A 12,635-nucleotide genomic window follows, 5' to 3' on the forward strand; every position below is an offset into this window, starting at 1 on the left:
TTGATGCAGAGAGGGTGTGTTATCGCCTACGTTTTGAGGCAGTTGAAGCCTCACGAGGCGATCTACCCGACGCACGATCTGGAGTTGGAGGAGTTTGTTTTTTTCCCTCAATATTTGGCGACATTACCTCTATGGGGTCCGATGTACCATTTACACAGACCACAAGAGTTTGAGGTACCTCATGGATCAGCTGAATCTGAACATGAGGCAGCATCAATGGCTAGATATGGTGGAGGATTACGATTGTGAGATCCTCTACCACTCAGGTAATGCCAACGTTGTGGATGATGTGCTTAGTCTCAAGGCAACCCCGATCAAAGACATTTGCTTGAGGATGAAGGTAGTGACTCCACTGTTGGAGTGGATCCGAGAGGCGCGAGTTGAGGGCATGAAGGAGAAGCGCTGGAAGTGTGAGTGGATCATAGGTCAGGTGGCCTCGTTTGATTATGATAATCGAGGGCTGCTGACCCTGCACGAGAGGGCCTGGGTTCCATAATGGGGAGGTGTATGACAAGTTTGATGGATGATGCGCACAAATCTAGGTTTTCTATCTATCACGGGGAGGCGAAGATGTATACAGATCTTCGTCCTGATTATTGGTGGTCATGCATGAAGCGGGATGTAGCCTGGTACGTTGAGTGATGCCTGAAATGCAGGCAGGTCAAGGCCGAGCACCAAAGGCCTCACGACAAGACGCCACTCCAAGAGCTTTGACTTACCCCTCTTAGTGTTTCTGTGGTTCAATGTCCATAAAGTTGGCACCTTTAGGGTTTAAACCCATACATGCATAAGTTCGAGTCCTCTTCATGACGGTAGAATACTATATTTTGAGGTTGGGTCTTCTTGGGGCATGTAAAGTCACCAAGTCAGCGACTTTATGGTTCTAGACGCTTGTGTGGGCTTAGATTTGTGATTTGGACTTATGGACTTAAGCATTAAGAGCTTAATGTCGAAATTGGCTTAATGGATGAGTACGCTGGACATACAAGCCTATATGCGCAACATACAAGCCGAATTGCATGTATGCTTAGCGTACAGCTGAGTACAGCCCGCGTACTCAATCAGGAGGGTTTTGGCTTTTAGGATTTGTGTGGGGCATCCTTTTGGGGCTTGGGTGTTTAAGTTCTTAATGGTCCATCTGAGTACAAGAGTTTTAGACTAGGAAAAATTAGTTGGGCTTTAAAGTAAGTCCCATGTAAGGGGTTTGGGCCCAATTTGGAAAATTGGGCCATATTTGGGCCTTAGATGGTTATTTGGCTTTTGGGCCTTTCAGGCTGTGAGTTTGGGCCTTAGTTTTAGACCAATCTAGGTTAGGGGTAAAATGGTCTTTTTACCCCAAGTATGGATTTATGGTTATGATTTGGAACCTAATTTTTAATTGGGTGCTGTTTTGATATTGACAGTTCAGGGAATCTGTCAGCTAGCAGCCAGGGATCATCTTTGTGATTCGGCAGTGCGAGGTGAGTCTCCTCAGTGGGTTTAGCGAGTCGAAGGCACCAATGTCGGCCCATGGTTTATATGTTAGGATTCTAGATGTATGTTCTGTTGGGTTTTGAGCATTCTAACACTTCCTAAGTGTACATGCAACCCTAATAACCTTGAATCTATGTTTTCTCTATATACATGCAAATTTCTTTTTCAAGGTTATTTCCTAACTAGCATGGTATGGGGATTACATAAAACATAAAACATAAAAACTAGTAGAAATACATACCTTGTTGTTGCTTGGATTCCTTCAAGACTTTGTGAGCCTAGCACCCCAAATGTTGTGCCTCAAATGCTTCACACAACACTACAACCTTGGAATAACTAGAGAGAATACTTCTACACTTCAAAATCGGCTATGCCCTCACAATAATACACTAGTGCCAATTTTGCATGCTATAGGGTTTCTTTTATAGTGTGTCATAATTAGGAGTTACAAATGTAAACCCTAATTGTCATGACTCTTCATTTCTCATGACCCATGGGTTTGTAACTCCCATGGACTATCCATGGAGCTCCATATGGTTATAACCAAACCCATAAACCATGGATCATTAATCCACCATAAAAGAATTGATGATTGTCATAATCAACCCTATATATTTAATTAGTCTCACTTTGATCACCAAATTAATACTAGATTAATACTTGATCAAATACTAATTAAATAATACTATTATTAATATATTAGAACTTATAATATATTAATAATCATAAGTGCCTTATTCTCTCATTTAGTCTATCCAAGTATTGCAAAGCCATGCAACCCAAATGGACCATGCTGGGTCGGGTCAAGTTCATACCAAATAAAGTTATGGACTTAGACACTATATCCAACAGTCTCCCACTTGGATAAGTCTAATAACCATATTTGCAAATATGACTTCAAAATCTGACTAGCAATCGTAGCTCTTTCAAAGTCTCTCAGAACTGAGATGATGATGATACGCCATTTAAGATAAGTGATCATATAATCCTCTGTTCTCATGATATCAGCCGGACAAACACATGGAACATGGTCTTACTTATTGTCTAGCATTTGTTTCTCGATCTCCGATTTGTTTCGACTTAGAACTAAATTGAACACATCAATTAGGTTCTGACCGGGCCCGGTTCATAGGTCAAAACCAAATCATCGAGGGGCCCAGATATCGCTTCTATTTCTAGAAGGAACAGATAAACTTCGACTGATATGCTTGTACTAACTACTTGTTGAATTATTCACAAATGCACGTTTTATAACATCGAGTTACCAATGCGTTTTCGTACAATCAATGAATAACCAACTCATAGTCAACAACTCATATCTCTAGGTTTGAAGATTTATATGATATTACCGTCTTACGATCACTCGAGATAAATTCCATGAAGTGATGCAAGTGAGCGTGGGCTGAATCCAATACTCAACCCTTATGAGTACTCATGAATGTTGTAGCAACCATTGCATTGTCTAAAGCACTTTAGACAAATCATACAAGCCAAATTCATGACAGTCTTGATTCATATCTACTTCCAACATATGACTGACTGTGGATGGTTTGAATAATATGATATATACCATAACATAATTATTCTAGAAGTCAAAACATGCAAAGTGAAACACAAGAATAATACTTAATCCTATATGGCCCCAACACCTGGGTGTAAATAAAACAACTTTTATCTAAGCACCATATTGATTACTCATTATTTATGTTTCGATTAATCAACTTTATGCTTGAATTAAAACATTAGTTGTCCCATGCTCCAAGCACGTACACTATGTTTTTCCAAACAACAATTATGCCATACTCCAAGTATGCATACTATGTTTACATATGGTCCTCTCTTTGTGAAATAGATCAATTGTCAATATTCCAATGATGCTCATTTCACAATTCCAATCCTTGTTGTAAATGCAAGAATATCGAACTCTTGCCATTTACTGTAATCTGTTAGATTCTAAACTTATATGCAATGATCCCCTTGTAATGACTATGCACAGAATTCACAGAGACTTGGCAACATACATTACAGAGCATTCCAATGGAAAACAATTCCATGGAAATGAAGTCTCATATTCAAAGTACATTCCTTCGAACATCCTTCTTAGCATTAAGTTATCTAATCTTACACAGATTTAAAGAATAACTTCCACCTATGGAGACAATTCCATATTACCATTTTGACCATCACTTCTAAACAAGAGTTACCACTTTTCAAAATATGTCAATATGGTCCTTACTCTATAATTCTAATTGTCCATGAGCAACCAATCTTTGGTAAACCTCAGATTGTCCTCGACAATTTTGCTTAATCATTTTAGTCATTTCCAGTTCTATTCCTTTTTCCATCTTAATGCCCTAGGCATTTGGAAAATTTAGAATGGATGAATATTATAGCATATTCAATCAATCCTATATCCGAAACATATGGGACACGATTCATGCTATAAAATTTTTATTTGCCATGTTCTCACAATTCGAACTATGAAGAGGTATGCCGTAATCATAATCGAATTTTGAGAACGCAACATATATAGAATTTCCTTATGTTGAACCATTCCAGCATAACATTCATATATATTCTTGACTAAAGTAGATTAAATTCTCAATCTAAGCTCGTAGAATTGGAGTGAAGTATAAAATCCTCTCCCTTAATTGTAGCGAAACAATTTTTCAAAACAAATTGAAACTTTTGTTTTCTATAATTAATATTGCTAACTTGCAACACTTAACATAATCACCATGCTCCCACTAGCATAATGATTACCAGCATAACACTTTATGCTCCCACTAGCTTTGACATGTACTCAGAAATCAGCTGGACTTCTAGAAATCAATACTTTATTGACTTTCTTACCAAAGTTCACATTTCTGATACTAGATTGCTTTGATAAGACTTTATCAAAAATATACACCTTTCCTTAGATAGCTCACATGTTTGTATAGACCTTTTGCAATTCTCACTAGTTAGTGTGCCGGTTAACCACACATGCTCCACTAACTATATGAGAATGCAAATATCACAACCGCTATCTACTTAAAATCTTCTTAGTGGAAGCGTTTCCTTACCATCATTTTCATGAATCGAAGAGAAACCTTATGAGACTTAGATTTTATGGTGTATGTGTTCTTTTCCATGTGAATTTTGTCAAAACCATAATCACAGGACTAGGTTAGTGACACTTCCAAATTCATATGGACTGAACTTGTGCAATCTTAATTTCTTGCCACCCGGCAGCACAAGGGCCTACCATTGCTTCCAGGTTGTTATGCAAACGGTCGAGAACTCTCAGAACTCCAATGCAAAGCCAACCTTAACTGGGATGAGCACAATATATGTCAACACGATAGGTTACAAACCTCAAGTCGTGGGCTAGTGATTAACAAAACTCTTGATTAGTTCTTGAAACTATTTCAGAATTATTTTAGACTCCCACTGTCCTCTTGACATATAAGACTTATCTTTGTCAAGAACCATTCCTTGACAATACAAATATTCAAGAGCTAGTGCGGATTCTTATCAAGTTAAACACTTCCCATAATTGGACTTAGTTGGTCTTTGTTTTATCCAAAACATCACAACTAACCAACCTCAAATGTACAAGAGTATGACACAGCTTACTCTACATTTGATAAGTGTTATAAAATTTCTAAAGATTATGTCACTCAATGGCTCAATCTTGGAGTATGACTCTAAGATTTGATGTATGATTTATCTTTTGATTTAACCATTTCAATAACTCATGATTCCTCTCCTTAGCTAAACAAATGAACTAAGGTGTCCTTAGAGGATCAATTGTGATCTGGTTTCATAATCACTAAGATAATCATAAAACAAAATACACAAGTACTCTCCCATCTCTTCAGATTGGAGAAACTTTTATCTTTCTGCCTTATTTGATTCTTCTTATTCATTCTGCCATACATTGAAACTTTTCCAATGTTTCAGAATTACACTTAAACTCGTAAGCATAACCATATTTACTAAACTTTAGTAAATCATAATGAATAATCTTATCAACCTTTGTGGTGGGTCTGACCAGCACACAACCAAGTGTACCCAATCTCTTAGTCCTTTGCTTGACTCACATGTGAATGTGAACAAGGAATTCATCTTAATTTACCAAAGATGAAAATTCTCATTCATCACACAATACAACTTGCATGATTCCAAGTTTCTATCCAACTGAAACTTGGGTGATGAGAATCTTTCCTTATTTGGTAAATTATGATACTACCACTAATGAAAGAATCAAATCCATTTACCCATATTGCTTATCAATGGAAACATATAAGCAACAACCTTTTTCACAAATGCCATTGTAAGGATACTTAAAATAAATAAAATCAAAACCATTTTCTTTTATTTTAAAACTTTGCGGAAAACTTATCCTTACAATCCATATGGAAAACTTGTTGTTATCCTTTCCTACGCAATATATCTAACTCTTAAGTAACAACTCAAAATTCTGATCACCGAACCATGCAATCGAAATCCATCTTCACGATCAGAATCAACATATACTTCCTTTAAGTTTCTTCACTCTTCTTTGATTCTTAAACATCAATATGTGCCCCAGTCACAACATGCAATAAGAATCTCAGAATAGAAACTTAATAGAGTTAGACAATGGACTTTACCTGAAGTAGAGTCAAACATTTGACTTTACTATCCTTATGGACTTTTAGGTAAATTTGGCAGCTTCGCAACCAATGCCCTTCCTTTAGAAACATATGGACTCTTTGGAAACGGTACACGGGACTATCATAGACTTAGTCTTTCTCTTTACCATTTGGTCAACCAAGTTGACTATGGCCAATCCCTTTCAATTGGGAAGAGAAAGGTTTTCTGGACTTCCAATGTTACCATTGTCAATATCCATGGAAGTTTGGGAAGTTGATCTTCCAATCAAATTTTGCTTTACCAATGCTCCAAACCATTGCTGATTCAGCATCATCAAGAAAATAGGTAAGATCATTAAGGGTCATGTCGTGATCTGTCATCAGGGAGTGACCAAGTCAACAGCCAGCTACCTTGAGACTTCGACACCCGACTCTCCCGGCTTGTCAATATGTGACTTAATCTCCAAGACCTAAGCACATATAGGCATTATTTGCCAATAGGGATTGAGTGACTTAGAACTTATCAGGTCTTGAAACTTGTGGGATAGGGAGATTTATTGGAGAAGGTGGAGGAAGTGAAGTATGATTTCCAGTCCCACTAATGCACAACAAAGGGATTGATCTTTCACCTTGGTTGCCATTTGGGATATCATCTTCATTAGGAAGCTTCTTCCTAAAGATTTGGGAAGACCATAGCTATCTAAACTAGACATCTATAATGGGAGAAATTCAAGTTAGTTGATTTAAAGTCCTTAATATAACACCCAATATGAAATATTAAGGCTAGGATCCAATAACCTATTTATAACTGGAAGAGGGATGCCGTAATCCAAATTATAAAATAGTTAAAGGTAGGTAAATGACGATTTACCAATTTCCACCATGAAAAATGAAATATAATTAAGTTTTAATTGGATTTGAAACTCCTAGATCTTTTGAGATACATTGAACTTTCAATGGCATGTTTGAATCTCGATTGTGCCCTCTCAAGTTTGTGACTGGGATGCCGAGGATCACAAACAAGGTGTGAATAACCATACAAATTGACTTGGTACCCTCAACACTATTACCTAATCGATGTGCCGGTTAACCACACACGCTCCACCGATCTATAATAAAGTCAAGTTACCCTTGGCCACTATTACTAGTCCATGTTAGTGTGCCGGTTAACCACACACGCTCCACTAACGACTTGGTAAGGTACAAAGTGTAATTTTATGGGCTAGCACCAATTTCACATTTTCCTAAAGTAACTAAGATTGGGAATTTATAATGTATAGTTACTTTATAATTCATTATACTTTTAATGAATATTTAAAGTCGTATCCTACCCGTTCGGCTAACGACCCTCCACCGATCAAGGAAGCGGTGGGTGAGAGTGGACACCCATTAAGTCACCATTTTATAGGCAACAACCTTATACCCCCTTATAGACCGGCTTCGTGAATGAGGCCTACTAACGGTAAGAATGACATATTCTTATACATATCTATATAATAAAAATTATAATAATAGTATAAAATTGTATTTTAAACATTTAAAATACTTGGTGGTTTAATCTATTAACTAAACTATACTCTTAATTTAATTAAACTTAAACCATGCCTTTATGGAATTATTAACTATTTTAATTAAACACTTTAATTAATTTAATGAAGTCCATAAAGTTTGATTTTTTTTAACCTTTAAAAAAATTGGAATTAAAGTGTAAGACTTTACAAATTCCAAAACTTTAGGGCAAGTATTGAAACTATTCCAAGTCTCTTCAATTTGTAACTTATGAGTTTTAATGGTTCATAAAAATGAAGACTCTTCATTTTATGAAACCTCTTTAGTTCTTTAAACACAAATTAAAGAAGTGACCTTTGGTTATCCATAACTTGAGGACAAGTTATGAACACCATTATTGCCATTAAGATCATGAATTAAACACACATGGGGGTTACACACAATTCCTATGATCTTCAAAAAACTCATAAGAACACAAATTCATGCCAAGCAATTTTCAAGAAATCATATAAACATATACAATACTTGAAAATTAATAAAAGTCATGTAAAATGGGTTAACATAATCATTATCATTTTGAAAAACAGATTTTACAAGTCCAAAACAGATTGGGATAATGATTTTAATTCATTTCCAGCAACAAAACACGAAAAGACTGCCCAACACGCACCTACTCGTCGAGTGCATTATCCTACTCGACGAGTAGGATGAATTTGTTCATGGACTCGGCGAGTCCTCCCCATGAAATCGGCGAGTCCAGTCGTCAGAGAGTAGATTTTTGACTTTTTCAAGCAGTTTGCATCAAGTATACAGAAAACAATCCTAGGCTCTGATACCACTGTTGGGTTTTGAGCATTCTAACACTTCCTAAGTGTACATGCAACCCTAATAACCTTGAATCTATGTTTTCTCTATATACATGCAAATTTCTTTTTCAAGGTTATTTCCTAACTAGCATGGTATGGGGATTACATAAAACATAAAACATAAAAACTAGTAGAAATACATACCTTGTTGTTGCTTGGATTCCTTCAAGACTTTGTGAGCCTAGCACCCCAAATGTTGTGCCTCAAATGCTTCACACAACACTACAACCTTGGAATAACTAGAGAGAATACTTCTACACTTCAAAATCGGCTATGCCCTCACAATAATACACTAGTGCCAATTTTGCATGCTATAGGGTTTCTTTTATAGTGTGTCATAATTAGGAGTTACAAATGTAAACCCTAATTGTCATGACTCTTCATTTCTCATGACCCATGGGTTTGTAACTCCCATGGACTATCCATGGAGCTCCATATGGTTATAACCAAACCCATAAACCATGGATCATTAATCCACCATAAAAGAATTGATGATTGTCATAATCAACCCTATATATTTAATTAGTCTCACTTTGATCACCAAATTAATACTAGATTAATACTTGATCAAATACTAATTAAATAATACTATTATTAATATATTAGAACTTATAATATATTAATAATCATAAGTGCCTTATTCTCTCATTTAGTCTATCCAAGTATTGCAATGCCATGCAACCCAAATGGACCATGTCGGGTCGGGTCAAGTTCATACCAAATAAAGTTATGGACTTAGACACTATATGTTCAACTATTATATGTGATATATGATGATATGCTTATCGGGCAAGACCTAATGCCAGGAAAGGCCTGATGAGGAATTTGTATGCTAGTTATTAGTATGTGTTTTCATACTTACCGGGCGAGGCTCGATGACTGTATGGGATGCTATATTATCTGTGATTATTGCATGTGCTAGTAGGGTTATATGTTTATATGATTACATGGTTATATGATCATGTGTGTATCGGGCGAGGCCCAAGGTCAGGCGGGGCCTGGTGAATGACAGATTTATAATCCAAGCGGGGCTCGATGTCGGGCGAGCCCGAGGCCGAATGGGACTCAAGACTAGGCGAGGCCTGATGGAAGGTGGGGCCCCATTAATTGATTTATGTATGTGTGTTATGTGGTATCTTAGGTAACTCATTAAGCTTTGTGCTTACGGTTTTCAGCTTATGTTTCAGGTGCTTCGGTTTTCAAATGGAAGAGCTCGGGATGACTGCAGAGCACACACCACATGTTTCCGCATTCTGAGACTTACTCTGATTTGATGATGATGTTTTGATAAATATTGATTACCTTGGTTTTATGGAAATGTTATGTATTAACGATTTATTAATCTAAAAACAAAAATTTTATGTCATTACTTATGGGACATTACATTAATGCTTCTAATAATTGCATATGATCAATGTGTTTAGACTCCCTAAGCATGTAAACATCAAAACATCTCATCGAAAGTTGAAAATTCTAGAAACTATGTATTCTAAAACATGCACAAGAACATATTAAATCTAGACTTTAATGATTTCTGGTATAAACTTACGATTAGCATACACCAACACTTGCTTACTCATGAAATTACACTATTAAGAATCCTCTTAACCTATCTATCAATGGCAGCTTCAACCCTTTGTACAAGAATTAGACTTGAGAAAGAAATATAATATGCTTTTGGAGAAGGGTCGTTAAAGGATAAAAAAGTGCAAGAGACATGGTACGCAGTAGATATAGTTTGCCAACAGAAATTAGCAATATTTTCAACTATTATTTCATTTCATAACTCTATAAGTAGGGATATCACACAATTGTACCTGCTAAAATAATCAAGAGGCCATGCAACACCAAACAACGTTGGAGAAAGTGTTGATGGTGCTTGAGGGTAGAATGAGGTTTAACGTATCACTACTTGAGACAATTATGTAGAGATAATCTACTTAACGATATTCATCTATGAATATCATAACAAACCTTATTCATATTGTAAAAACAATCCCAAAAATTCCTAAAATTATCCAGATAATTAAAAAATCAATATAATGCAACGTCAACATCAAACCTAGAGAGAGGCATGAAAATTGTAATTAACAAAAATATTAGGGTTACATACCTTTTGATTATTATAGCAAATAATCAAATCAAATCCTCTTGAAGTTCCTTGGAAAACAAGCACCAAAAAGATGATGTCTCTAATGGCTCACATCCAAAACCAGAAGCCCTAAAATGAGGATGAGAGAGGAAATATGAAGGGAATTGGGTTCCTATGCATTTAGGTAGTGTGGTGAATGAAAATTGTAAGTCAATGGGTCCTATTTATAGTTTAGGTAATTTGTAGGAAAGACCAGATTTGAATTGATTAAATAATAAACTTAATTATAATTCAAATCCTTTCCTTTTATGCAAAAGAGGAGGCTTCTAGAAGCCATAGAAAACCCTCCAAAGCTTTCCATAACATGGAAGGTTCTAAAATTGTTTTTTTTTTCAAATATTGAACAATCACAATTCACCCCTTGTACATTTAATAAATTCCAATTAATCTCGAATTAATTTCAGATTAATTTTGATTAATAATTAATTAATTCTATTTGATTTCTTATTAATTTATTAACCATATAAATTAACAAATCAATTATTTAATAATTGATCTCATATTAATTTATTAATCACGCAATAAATTAATAAATCAATTGTCTGTTTCCATTTAATATATTAATCACATAATATATTAACAAATAATTTTCCATATTTTTCAATTAAATTATTAATCATATAATTATCTAATAAGTTATATTTTTCTCTCCTAATATCATCTCTATGTATTCATGGTCATGAAGGTAACCCAAAAAAGATTTTGCTTCTAATTACAGGAATATACCAATTTAGTTACTGGTTTAGACATTATTGCAGTCTACCTAAAAATTAATAATACATAATTAGAGGTTATCAACCTTCTTTGACACTTTTACCCTTTTGTCCTATTTTGAACTTTGGGAAAATTTCATATATACCTTAAATAAAAAAGGAAATATCATATTTACCCTAACTAATATCTAAATATCATATATATCCTAAATAAACAACCATAATATCATATTTGCCCTAATTTTAAATTTTAATACTTTTATAATCAGTAATTATTATTTAAAATCATTTTAATTATAAAAAATAAACAAATTGACCATAATAACCCTTTCCAAACAAATTACCAAAGCCCTACGTTGATGAAAGATGCAATCGTCGCTTTCATCATTCTTGCCCCGTCGTCATCTAGTCCATAAAATTTCGACTGATCATAGCCAATTAGCGATTCTAATATTAGTGGCTTCGACACGAGGTAATACGTCATTCATATCTCTAGTGATTTCATCTTTGGTTCTTGCTTATACATGCGTAAAGTGTGTTTTATGTGATTATACACCTATATGTCGAGCCTTTCCAATATCTGTGCTAGCTCCTTTACTAATACCCTATAAAGATCTGCATTAACACTACAAAACAAAAGTAAGAAATTTTCAAACAAAAACTTATAAACCATAAAGTAGGACATATTAATGAGTGAGTAAAAGATTGTTACGTTGGAGTGTTGTGCCCAATGGTGAGATGATATAACATCCTACCTCATCTCCTACGTAATCAATTTCAGTCAGTGTTGTCTTGCATTTCAATGGTGGCCCCATACCATGTAAATATCTGAAATTACAAAAAGAAGGAAATAGAAGTATTACAATAGGACAAGATTCAAGTGATCTTTAATATTCCTAGTGGATTTTTTTTTCAAAGTTGTTAAGAGTTTACAACAGATTTCATTCGTTGTGGGAAGATGAGCCAATTTTCTGGGGGCATTTTGGTCCCAAATATCTCAGTTGTCCCATTTAGTAGCCTGAGGCGAAGAGAACTGTGAAAATTGACTTCAATCCTGAAAATTGTGTTGGGTGTATATATGTCATTGATTATCTACTTTATTATGACCCATAAAAACATGTTGTACATACTTTCATGCATAATCACACAAAAACAACTACTTGCTTTAAAGCTCTCTGTCACGCTAAACTTTTTGTTTTTGAAAACTGAAGCATTTTAATGTACATTAATTTCAAGAAGTGTGTCAATAAATTATGCATTTTTTATTCCAGAAAGAGTAGAAGTGGATGAGTAGTTCATGACT

Source organism: Lactuca saligna, chromosome 5 (assembly GCF_052625555.1).
Source record: "Lactuca saligna cultivar CGN05327 chromosome 5, ASM5262555v1, whole genome shotgun sequence".
NCBI lineage: Eukaryota > Viridiplantae > Streptophyta > Magnoliopsida > Asterales > Asteraceae > Lactuca > Lactuca saligna.